This window comes from Rana temporaria, chromosome 3 (genome assembly GCF_905171775.1).
Source record: "Rana temporaria chromosome 3, aRanTem1.1, whole genome shotgun sequence".
Classification (NCBI taxonomy): domain Eukaryota; kingdom Metazoa; phylum Chordata; class Amphibia; order Anura; family Ranidae; genus Rana; species Rana temporaria.
Genome location: NC_053491.1, coordinates 171,544,698 through 171,557,861, shown reverse-complemented (window position 1 = coordinate 171,557,861; position 13,164 = coordinate 171,544,698). Strand labels below are relative to the sequence as shown.

The 13,164-nt window shown below is 45.6% G+C and overlaps 1 protein-coding gene across 1 annotated transcript in view; it reads right to left on the bottom strand.

The window, feature by feature from the left end:
- Positions 1–11,238, bottom strand: part of LOC120931893 (kinesin-like protein KIN-14E) — a 138,962-nt gene extending 127,724 nt beyond the window's left edge. The window contains exon 1 of the mRNA XM_040343812.1: positions 11,043–11,238. The gene's annotated coding sequence lies outside the window, so the exon portion shown is untranslated. The remainder of the gene's footprint in view (positions 1–11,042) is intronic.
- Positions 11,239–13,164: the final 1,926 nt, after the last annotated feature.

Sequence of the window (13,164 nt, the reverse complement as noted above, 5' to 3'; positions counted from 1 at the left end):
GGTGTGGTAGATCCTAGGGATACTCAGATCTGCCTACTTGATATTGTTAATAATTATGTTAAAGCGGAGTTCCGGCCACAATTTCACTTTTTAAATATAAATACCCCTGTAATACACAAGCTTAATGTATTCTAGTAAAGTTAGTCTGTAAAATAAGGTCCGTTTTGTTAGGTTGTTACAGCATTTAGAGACTTTATAAAATAGAAATTGACTGGGGCCATCTTAAGTGTGGGCATCATGAAGCCAGACTGTATGACTTCCTAGATTTCAGCCTTGCAGATCTCGCACATGCTCAGTGCTGCACAAGCAGTGTAATAGGTTTCAGATCAGGTTTCAGCACCTGTACTGTCCAAGTCACATGATTCTTCGAGACTGGGGAGTGCACAGACTCCTGGAAAGTTACACCCACTACATTCCCAGGAGTCTGTGCGGTGTAGGTTTGGAAGCTTAAGCACCTAGGTGCAGGAAGTGGAAAGATTAACTATTCTGCCTAGCAACAACACTTTGAAGGCATCTAAAAAAAAAAATATTTTCTTAAAGGACTAATGACATTTTTTTAAAACTACTGATGTTATATTTATGGGTGGAACTCCACTTTAAGCTTAAAGCCCCCCGGATGTCAGGGAATTAGTAGACCAGACTGTGTGGACTGCACAGAGAGAACCAAAAACGCATGTAAGGTGAATAATAATGATGTTTATTAAGAAAGGTGATAAATAAGTAAATACAAACAGTGCAAAACCAACCAAACAGAAACCCACAAACAACAAATAGGATATACAGCAAAGGGGCAGTACCAGAATCTCAGACGTGAGCCAGGCCAGGGTCATACACAGCAGATCAGCAGATGGACAAGGGATTTTCCAGAAACATAAACGTTAGCCAGGCCAAGGTCATACACAGGGAGATCAGTAGATGGGGAAAGGGAACAAACAGGACAGGGAGAGGATGAATCGGGCTGTAGGGTGAAGGTAAAGGTAACAGGAACGCAGGAGGGACTGGGTCAGGATAAGCTCGAGAACAGGGTTTAGATGCAGGCTCAGGATTGGGAGCAGGCAAGCAAGATCAGGGCGCAAGGAGAAAGATACCAAGGTGATGAGAGTACTCATCAGCCGGGTATTTATGAGACTGCCAGTAATCGGCCTCACATAACACCTGAGCGCAGAGGGTGCTGCCTGCTCCACACTGCCGGGATACATGGCCCAAGGGTCCAACAGTGCCACCAGTAGGTGAGTCCTCTCGTTACAGGTCCTGAATGTTGAACGACACCCACTGGAGGACACTGGTACTGCGATCCGAGAGATCGATAGCGCCACCAGCGGGTGAACCCTTTCCTGACAGTACCCCCCCTCAAAGTAGCGGCCTCCGGAAGCTCCATATAGCTGTAATTGTCCATAGTCTATGACATCAGGATGAACCACGGATGACATCCACTGGAACATGGACACTGGGGGGCCAGACTGGAACATGGGCACATAAACATCGGACTGAAACACGGGCAGCAAAACTTCAGGCTGGAGCACTGGCACTGGAACTTTAGGCTGGAACAAGGACACAGGGACATCAGACTAGAACACAGGCAGTAAAACTTCAGGCTAGAACATGGACACAGCGTCATCAGACCGGGTAGAAAGCGCTGGGACGTCAGACTAGGTAGAAGGCGCTGGGACATCAGACCGGGTAGAAGGCGCTGGGATGTCAGTCTGGGTAGAAGGTGCAGGGACGTCAGACTGGGTAGCAGGCACAACAGACTGGACAGCAGGCAAAGAGTTGGCAGAATTAGGTGGGTCATCAGGTTCAACTGGCATGAATGCAGGCTGGAGCAGGTTGTTCGGTGAGGAGGCAGGTTGGGTTACTGGCAGGATTGTGTGGGTCGGAAAGAACTTTTGTTTCTTTTTTGGCTTAGCCACTGCAGATTTGTAAGTAACGGCGGGGATGTAAGAAAAGGATGTAATTGGGCAAAAGGAAGGGCTGGAATGCAGTAGAGACATGGGAACAGTGGCTGGAGGAGATTTTTGTGGAATTGTTAGGCCCCGTACACACGTCCGAACATGTATGCTGAAACTGGTCCGCAGACCAGTCTCAGCGGACATGTTCGGTCGTCTGTACGTCCGACCGGACAATTTTCCGGCGGATCGGACAGGTTTCCAGCGGACAAATGTTTCTTAGCATGCTAAGAAACATGTTCGCTGGAAGCCTGTCCGTCGGACATGTTCAGTCGTCTGTACAGACTCACCGGACATGTCCGCTCGGCCGAAAGCCCTCGCATGCGTCGAAGTGATTCGACGCATGCGTGGAAGCATTGACCTTCCAGGGCCTGCGCACGTTGCAGCGTCATCGTCGCGGCGACGGCGCAGCCACTTCACTGCGTATCGTGTCAGCGCGGATTTCTGTTTGATGGTGTGTACAACCATCAGACAGAAATCTCAGAGCGGACATGTCCGATGAAAACGGTCCGGCGGACCGTTTTAATCGGACAGTCCGTCCGTGTGTACGAGGCCTTACAGGTGGAAGGGAAGAGGCAGGTGGATTGAAGGCAGGAAAGGTACAGCGAGTAGAGACTAGGTAAAAGTACTTGGTGTGAAGCTGTGTATACTGGGCTGTAGCCAAGGTTGCCATGGGTGACGGGAGATAGATTCTTGGGAACGCAGGTGACTAATGGCAGGGTTGGATTGTTGTGGCTTGGCTAAATACAGGAGATCTGACAATGCCTGCAGCACAGGTTGAACAAAAGTTAGTTCACACGCAGCCTGTCTAATGCCAAATGCCAACAAATGCAATCAGATAACACCTGCTGGGAACAAGAGGAATAATGTTCATTGAAAAAAGCCGGATCATCCTCTAACAACCATACCAGGGATTTAACTTGGCCACAATTGAAGGGAAGAGAGAAATCATTACTTCCTTTGGGAATACAGGACAGGGCTGTCTTTGCACATAACTGGATTAAAGGCTGAACATCTTCAAACAACATATAACTCTGATCCACTAGGGAATGAGCTGATCAGATCGTTTCCAGCAGCTGGTTACTGGTCCAATCTTTTAAAGTCTGGTGGCAATATTCACCATCCTCTGCCACCAGCAGGGAATAATAGACAATTTCATTAAAATCCATCTTTAGCGAGCCCACCGAACCAGGATGATTCCTCAGTGAAGCCACATCTGGTCAGGGATGCCTTGGTATAAGGGAATTAGTAGACCAGACTGTGTGGACTGCACAGAGAAAACCAAAAACGCATGTAAGGTGAATAATAATGATGTTTATTAAGATAGGTGATAAATAAGTAAATACAAACAGTGCACAACCAACCAAACAGAAACCCACAAATAACAAATAGTATATACAGCAAAGGGGCAGTACCAGAATCTCAGACGTGAGCCAGGCCAGGGTCATACACAGCAGATCAGCAGATGGACAAGGGATGTTCCAGAAACATAAACGTTAGCCAGGCCAAGATCATACACAGGGAGATCAGTAGATGGGGAAAGGGAAAAAACAGGACAGGGAGAGGATGAATCGGGCTGTAGGGTGAAGGTAAAGGTAACAGAAACACAGGAGGGACTGGGTCAGGATAAGCTTGGGAACAGGGTCAGATGCAGGCTCAGGATCGGGTAACAGGCAAGCAAGTTCAGGGCACAAGGAGAGAGATACCAAGGCGATGATAGTACTCATCAGCCTGGTATTTATGAGACTGCCAGTAATTGGCCTAACGTAACACCTGAGCGCAGAAGGTGCCAGGATACACCCGCTGGTAGACACCGGTACTACGGCCCAAGGATCCAACAGTGCCACCAGCAGGGGAGTCCTCCCACTACAGGTGCTGAATATTGAACGACACCCGCTGGAGGACACTGATACTGCGATCTGAGAGAACGATAGCGCCACCAGCGGGTGAACCCTTTCCTGACAGTACCCCCCCTCAAAGTAGCGGCCTTTCCTGACACCGGATCTCATCACTCTCCCAATTTGGGGATTGATTTGAGCTTTGGCAGGCTGACGTCAGTATGTCTGAATATTTACAGATACAGGCCCGGATTCACGTAGAGCGGCGTATATTTGTGCGGGCGTAGCGCATCTCATATGCGCTACGCCGACGTAACATTGAGAGACAAGAACAGTATTCACAAAGCACTCGCTCCCAACGTTGCGCCGGCATAACGTAAATTGTCCGGCGTATGCCTGCCTAATTCAAAGTAGGAAGGAAGTGGGCGTGATCCATTTCAATGAAGCTTGACCCCATGCAAATGATGGGCCGAACGAATGGCGCTTGTGCACGCATGCTCATAATCACGTCAAATTTACTCCCTAAGATACGACGGCTCAATGGCTACGACGTGAACGTAACCTACGCCCAGCCCCATTCACATACTACTTACGTAAACAACGTAAAATACGACGGCTGTTCCGTCGTCCATACCTTTGCATTGCTTGCGCCTCCTATATGGTGGAATAACTTTACATCCGGACGTACGCCTTACGTAAACGGCGTCGATTACAGCGACGGGCGCAAGTACGTTCGTGAATCGGCGTATCTCTGTCATTTGCATATTCGACGCGTAAATCAATGGAAGCGCCCCTTGCGGCCAGCGTAAATATGCGCCCAGGCTCCGATGGCGTAGGAAACTTACGTCGGTCGGATGAAGCCAAATTTCAGGCGTATCTTGTATTAAGAATCAGGCGCATAGATACGATGGCACATCCGTGCACTTACGCAGAGCATCAGTCGATACGTCGATGTAAGTGCTTTAAGAATCCGGGCCACAGAGTTGATACTACCTGAACGCCAACCTAAAAGTATGCATTATTAAGGTAGTTAAAAATGGGGGGTATAGGGTGAAGAGATCGGCGAGTATAGAAATGTATATACATGCCAAAGCCCCCGCGTATTTATTTATCTCCCTAAATTCTTTTTCTTTTTTACAGAACAGGGTGGAGATTAAGTTTCCAATAAACTTGCATTTTTTTGTGGGAGATGAGAATGGGACATTTTAGATTTGGTGGGGTGCCTTTTCCTCCCTCCCATGAGAGGAGATGATATGCCCCAGTAAGATGATCAATGGAGATAGGTCTGCCTGGTTTGGCTGGTAGTGTCGGAGCAGCTGTGTGGCCGAACACCTCCTCCTAGATAATAAATACCAGTGAGCCCCTGGTGGGACAGGGTTGTTTTGGTACTTGGCATCTTTAGGGGTGGTGTTTTTTTTTTCTCTTCTTCTTCCTTCTCCTCTTTCTTTGTACTCCTCTTTCTCTCCCCAGTACTGTAGAACTAAAATTATAGTTACATTTGTTTCAATGTTAAAGAATTTTAAAAGTTCCAGAGAAGCGGATGCAAGTTACCAGATGCAGGCAGACATTGTTTTCCTTCAAAAAAGACATTTTACCCATATAAAGTGTCCCTCACTGAAAAATTTAAGCTACCCCATTTCTTATCATAGTTGCTTAGATAATCCTAAATCCTGTGGGTTTTGATTGTGCTGGCTAAAACCCAGAAATAGTCAATAGAAGACCAGTTATCTGACCCTCAGGGCAGGTATCTTTATTTGTACCTGGTAAGATCGGAGACCAGGCTGTAAAACTAGCTAACGTATACTTACCTAATACATCCCAGCTTACTTTCCTGGAGTCATGCATGGTGGCTATAGGGAGAAACTTTTAATATAGCAATGGATCCCTTAACAGATACATCCCGTGGCTCAACTCATTAATTATATCCGTATTTAAGGAAAATTAAACAATGGCTGCACGAGGCCCAACTCGTGGGTATATGGAGTTTCCAACACCATAATGCGCAACACTATACGTACAGTTCTCCCGTACATCAAACCTATTCTAGGATCGATTATTTCTTCATTTTCCAAGCACTTGTGGAAGATGTGGTGGAGAATACCATAGAACCAATAATTATGTCCAATCATGCCCCTATTTCCTTGTCACTCTCTGTTTCTACACAACCCCCCTTAAAATAAAAGGTGGCGCCTCAATGAAAGTATCTTACAGGAGGTAGTGTCAAAGGGCCAGATCCACAGCCAGCCGCCGTAACTTAAATATTCCCATTTAAGTTACACCGCCGCAAAATTTCTACCTAAGTGCCCAATCCACAAAGCACTTACCTAGAAATTTTCGGCTGTGTAACTTAAATCCGGCCGGCGCAAGGCGTTCCTATTCAAATGGGGCGAGTCCCATTTAAATTAGGCGCGCTCCCGCGCCGGACGTACTGCGCATGCTCACGACGTCATTTTCCCGACGTGCTTTGCGTGGTTTTACGTTGCGCCGGGTTTTGAGAATCGCGACGGGCGTAAAAAAAAAATTTGAAAAAAAAAAAGACGGCGATGCGGGATAGAAGGGTCTACTTTTAGAAGGCCTAAACAGTTTAGGCCTTGTAAAAGCAGCCCTAATTTTGCGTTTGCAAACTAATACTTACGGAGAAAAAACGAAGCGTAAAAGCTTCGTGGATCTCCGTAAGTGCTAATTTGCATACCCAAAGCGGCATTTCGACGAGAAATGCCCACAGCGGCGGCCGAGGTACTGCATCCTAAGATCCGACAGTGTAAGTCCCTTACACATGTCGGATCTTCTGCCTATCTATTGGAAACTGATTCTGTGGATCAGTTCCAAAGATAGAAACAGGGATACGACGGCATATCAGTAGATACGCCGTCGTATCCCTTTTGTGAATCTGGCCCAAAGACACTACTCCAAGCTGAACTATTAATTTTCTTTGAATTAAATGATCAGGTGATATTAGACGATTATCAGTTTGGGAAGCCCATAAATGTTACATCAGGGGATCCTTGATTAAACTTGACCTGAGGCACAAAAAAGAATATCTTGTAAAGTTGAATTAATTAATATTGTGCATACATCATATTGAATCCAACATAAAACAAGCGATACAATTGTTGACAGAGCTAGCTAATGTATGATAACAGGTCAAATCCATTATGTTATCTGAAGTTAAAGGGGCTGTAAACCCTCCTGTTTTTTCACCTCAATGCATTCTTTTACTTACCTGAGCAGGATCGTTCCTGCACCAGGGACGAGTATACCCACTCCCGCCGGTGTCTCGAGTCCTGACTGGATAGATTGAAAGCCCAGCCATTGGCTCCCGCTGCTGTCAATCGAATCCAATGACAGGGGAGTCCTGCTGTCTGTGTCAATGGACGCAGCAGCAGGACATGGGAGCGAGCCCGCACAAGTGCCCTGAGGGAGAGCGCTTCTCAGAGGGGGTAATCGAGAAAAGGAGGAGCCAGGAGCGCCACTGAGGGACCTCAGAAGAGGAGGATCGGGGCCACTCTGTGCAAAACCAACTGCACAGGGGAGGTAAGAATGACATGAATGTTTAAACAAACAAAAAAACACATTTACATATCCTTTAAAATGAAGATGCTGTATAGTACGTATTAATATCATGAATTTGGAAATAAAGTAGGCAGGCTCCTTGCACGTTCTATCCATGTTCCATCAATGCAGGTTTCAATTCAGGCTATAACGTCCAAAGAGAATGAAAAGATCACTAGATCAGCAGAAATAGCAAACTGCTTTAGGGATTTTTATTCAGCTCTGTACAACCTGTCGGGTCAAGTGCACCATTGTGTGTCTACCCAAAAAAGAAGATCTTATAATTAAATATCTAGCAGTCTCAAAACTTTCTTGTGATCAGTGGCGTATCTAGGGTATGGCAGCCATGGCAAGTGCCATGGGCACCATATGAAGGGGGAGCTGTTGAGTGGCTGGGCAGCAAGGCACTTACCAGGGTCTGAGTGTCATGGAAGGCGTTTCAGCAGTGTGCCCATCAGCAACAATAGCAGTGGAATCCAGGTCCAGCGTGTACGCGGTGGCACGCGTTTGGCGCCAAAACACTCTATATAAAGCAGCCAGGTCCCCCACCATCTTGCTGTCCAGTCTACAGTGTGTCCCTGGAGTATCCTGTATCCGTATACCTGTTTGCATCTGATTACCTGACCCAGCTTTCTCTGACCACTCCTGCCTGCTACCTGTCCCGGATCTCGGCTACGTCTGACCATCGCACCTGCTCTCCCCCTTGCTCTGATCTCTGCCTGTTATACCGACCCGGCCTGGACTTTGACTACCCTTTGGATTCTGCCCTGGCTCCTGATCTGCTCATTTGTGTTTGACCCGGTCTGCTTCACCCTGCTTGGTTCCTGTCCTGCGCTGCTGCTCCAGCTTGCCATTAGTATCCTGCCAGGACTTCATGCACCCTTCTACTGCTGCATCCAGCCTCTACTCAACTAGGCGCTTGTGTCCCTCTGAACTCCTGACCCCTGTCTACTCTACCAGGGGCTCCTGAGTCAGAGGCTTACGAGAGGCCGCTCCCTGCACGTTGGGCTCCTCTACCAGGTACGTGACACTGAGGGTCTCTTTTTCCCTCCTCCTGAGCATAGGCAGGATCTCCTTTTCAGCACCTTTGCTAATGGACAATGGCAGCACTATCCCTGCTGCGTTCAGCCACAGCCCTCCCCTGATCTCCCAGGCTCTCCAATTCCATCTGGTCGGATTGGCAGCGCACAAAGAAGAAGGACAATCAGTTTCTCCCTCTCCTCTGTGAAAACTGAGGCCTTAAGTGATGAAGATTTCATCACTTCCAGTATTGGTTCTGCATTTACCTGGCCTTGGAGGGCAGAGGAGGGATCAGGGGTCTAATAAACCCCAGATTTCTCCATAAAGAGGATATGTCACTACCCAAGGTATTACAAGGGATGATAAATATCACTAGTTTTGTTAGCTGTTTTTTTTGCTAAGGTTATCTGAAAGATGGGTTTCAAATGTTTCGACAGGGGGCGCAGTTTCAGTGCTTGCCATAGGCGCTATTTTCACTAGATCCGCCTCTGCTTGTGATAAAAAAGCAGCACTTAAAAAAAAAACATATTAGGAGAGAATTTTAACATGGCACTTAAGAGTCTGCCAGTGGGTGAGGCCCCCGGGACCCGACAGGTTTACTTTACTTTACTATAAAAGGTTTAGCCAAACCCTGGCTCCTAAATTTGTCTCAGCATTCAGCTCAATATTACAGGGCAAGCCTATTCCGAAGGACACCTCTTATGCACATATCACTGTGTTGTTGAAGCCTGATAAAGATCCCTCACTCTGTGCCAGCTACAGATCAATTTCTCTCCTTGAGCTCTGGTTCACAATGGTGCATTTTGACATGCGATTTGACATGTCAAATTGGTGGCATTTTCCAGAAATTGCCGGAAATGGCATCTGCGGCGCTGCACCAATTTCAAAAAGTCGTTTCTGAACTACTTTTTGCAATTTACATTGACAACTGTGCAGAAACCTACAAAGATGTTTGTGACATCACGGCCGAAATCGAGACTGACAAGCGGGAGTGAAATTGTGCGAGTTCAGCTGAAGTCGCACGGCTTCATTCCCACAGCCCAGTGTGAACCTGGGCTTACACAGATTTAAAACTGTTTACAAAGATAATGGCAATAAGACTTCTGTCTTATTTGGAGAGGTTTATACATATGGATCAGGTAGGTTTTGTGCCTGATAGAGAGGTGAGGGATAATACCACCAGAGCTCTCAATATTATCCATCTTCGTAATATCGCCACACTCCCAGCAATGCTTCTCTCCACAGATGCTGAGAAGGCAATTAATAGCCGATTCAGGTAGAGCGGCGCTTCTTTGTTCCGGCGTAGCGCAGGTCATTTACGCCAAGCCGCCGCAAGTTAGAGAGGCAAGTGCTGTATTCACAAAGCACTTGCGTCCTAAGTTACGGCGGCGTAGCGTAAATGTGCCGGCGTAAGCGCGCCTAATTCAAATTGGGAAGAGGTGGGCGTGTTTTATGTCAATAAGGCATGACCCCACGTAATTGAAGTTTTGAACGTACGGCGCATGCGCTGTCCGTGGACGATACCAGTGCGCATGCGTCGGATAGAATGCCTAAGATACGTCGAACACTGCCTACGACGTGAACGTAACTTATGCACAGCCCTATTCTCGTACGACTTACGCAAACAACGTAAAAAGATATGCTTGTTCCGACGTCCATACTTTGCATGGGCTGCGCCACCTAGAGAGCAGCTTTATCTTTACGCCGGCGTATGTCTTACGTAAACGGCGTAACTAATTGCGACGGGCGTACGTACGTTCGTGAATCGGCGTATCTTGCTCATTTGCATACCTAGCGGCCAGCGTAAATATGCACCCTAAGATACGACGGCGTAGGAGACTTACGGCGCTCGTATCTTAGCCTAATTTAAGCGTATCTGGTTTCCAGAATACGCTTAAATATACAACGGCGCAGATTCGGAGTTACGACGGCGTATCTACTGATACGCCGGCGTAACTCTACGTGAATCTGGCTATAACAGCGTAAGTTGGGAAATCATGAATAGATACCCAACATGTCATGCTTTAAAATTGCGCAAGCTCGTAGAATGATGTCAAACTACGGTACTTAAAAATGTCCATATTGCTGCAGCCATAACCCTGGTATTCCACTTTCAACAGAGGCCGTCGTTTACTTTAGTGTAGAGCTTCCAATTCAAGGTCCCTAACACATAAGCATACATACACATACCAAGAATAATTTACAAAGAAGCCAATTACCCTACTAGCCTGTCTTTGCAGTGTGAGCGCATAACATTGTACCGAGAGGAAACCTACACAAGCTCAGAGAAAAAATACAAACTCATTACAAGTAGTTTTCTGATTCGGCACTGGTACTGCAAGGCAGAAGTGCTAACCACAAAGCCACAGTGCTACCCATCCAGCTAAAATCTGATATATATCTGAATGATGACAGTGGAATTTTTGTTACACATATTTTACAGTTAAATACACATTCTGCTCTTCTTTAATGATCATCTAATTACAAAATAGAACCTTGTTTGTGGATGCCTACTAAAATAACTAAAATAAAAGCTCATAACCTGACATGAATCCCCATTAGATACACATAGCCATACTTCATCCTCAGCAACAAAACTCACACTGCTAAACTTCCTTTTCCATTCTAACTGTAGACAAAGCTAAAAAGAGTGCAACTATAAATGTATGTCTGTGAAAAAGTTTACCTTGCCTTCTTATCTCATGAAATGTCTTGCAACTGTTGGCTTGGAATATGAAGACACATATTTGACAAGACGGTAAAGAAAACTGGAATTATATTCCAGAACATAGTAAAAGAAATCACTGGAACCACAGGTATGTACAAGTTGTTCCCTTGTTGTTCATGAGACTAGCAACTATAAATGAATACAGTCTCTGGGGCTCTCTGGTTACCGTAGAGCTTTTTCTCCACCCAGAAACTGCACAACAGCGACATAAAACACACAGGCACGGCCTGAACTGTTTGCTCTATGTTATTATATTTTGAAGACAATACATGTAATCTCAAAATACTATTATTGTAGCTATATATTAAAATATGAAAAAAACTGTACTTATGTGACTGAATCGTACTAAAATAGATCGCATAATAAGTTGGTTATATATAAATGGTGAAAATAAATAAAATAATGTAAAGCATTAATAATGAATAAAGCAGAAATCTAAACACTTTACTTTACTAAAACTGGAGAGTGCAAAATCTGGTATAGCTGTGCATGGTAGCCAATCAGCTTCTAACTTGTTCAATTAAGCGCTTAGGGGCTGCCCCATGTACATTTACTGCAGCAGGGCAGCTGCCCTGTGCCAGATCATGTACCTAGCACCTAGTCTGTAGCTCCCCATTGGACACAGGGATTGGAGCTAATCAGTGGGTCCGGCGGACGCGATACCTGCCGATTGTTCAAGAGAAAGGCAGAACAGCGTAATGTAAATGTGGGCAGACCGGCGTTCTGTGAGAGGAGAATGTCCTGATCCTGTGTTCCGGCTGAGCAGGAACATCAATCTTTACATTCCCCCAGCCAAAGCACATCCCCCACAGTTAGTAAGCACATCCAGGGAACACGTTTAACCCTTTGATCGCCCCTGATGTTATCCCCTTCCCTGCCAGTGTCATTAGTACAGTAATAGTGCATATTTTTTGTCATTGATCACTGTATTAGTGTCACTGGTCCAGAAAAATTGTCAAAAGTGTCAGTTAGGTGTCCGATTTGTCTGCAGCAAAATCGCAGTCCCACTATAAGTCGCTGAACACCGCCCTTACTAGTAAAAAAAAAAAAAATATCCCATAGTTTATAGCCGCTATAACTTTTGCACGAACCGATCAATATACGCATGTATTGGGATTTTTTTTACCAAATATATGTAGCAGAATACATATTGGCCTAAAATGATGAAGAAATTCGATTTTTTTACGTTTTTTTTTTTATTGGGAATGTTTTATAGCAGAAAGTAAAAAATATAATTTTTTTCAAAGTTTTCGGTACTTTTTTCTATATATGATTTTTTGCATATTTCTCACACACAGGCCGGGTTCAAAGCAATGCGAATTGAATGCATGTTTTCCCGCATTCAATTTGCATAGCAGGAGAATGTGACTGGCTCTCTATTGAGCAGGTTCACATATCTCTGCAGCGGGTCCGGTGTGGTGTGCCAGGAAAACAAATGCTTTTTTGGTGCGTTTCAGGTTTGATTTCAGCCCAAAATTTGGGCTGAAATTGGACCTGAAACTGTGAACCAGCACGCACCGGACCCCTGCTGTGAGCCGAATGCGGCTACGGTGTGAACCAACCCTAAGTAAATCCAAGATGCATTTTTTAAATTATTATTTTATTTATTAAAGGGGTTGTAAAGGTACAATTTTTTTTCCTAAATAGCTTCCTTTACCTTAATGCAGTCCTCCTTCACTTACCTCATCCTTCGACTTTGCTTTTAAATGTCCTTATTTCTTCTGAGAAATCCTCACTTCCTGTTCTTCTGTCTGTAACTCAACACAGTAATGCAAGGCTTTCTCCCTGGTGTGGAGTGTTGTGCTCGCCCCCTCCCTTGGACTACAGGTGAGTCAGGACGCTCTCTACGTTGCAGATAGAGAAAGGTACTGTGTGTTAGTGGGCGTCCTGACTCTCCTGTAGTCCAAGGGAGGGGGGCGATTACTGCGATTCGCATTACTGTGTGGAGTTACAGACAGAAGAACAGGAAGTGAGGATTTCTCAGAAGAAAGAAGGACATTTAAAAGCAAAATTGAAGGATGAGGTAAGAGAAGGAGGACTGCACTAAGGAAAAGGAAGCTATTTAGAAAAAAAATTGGAC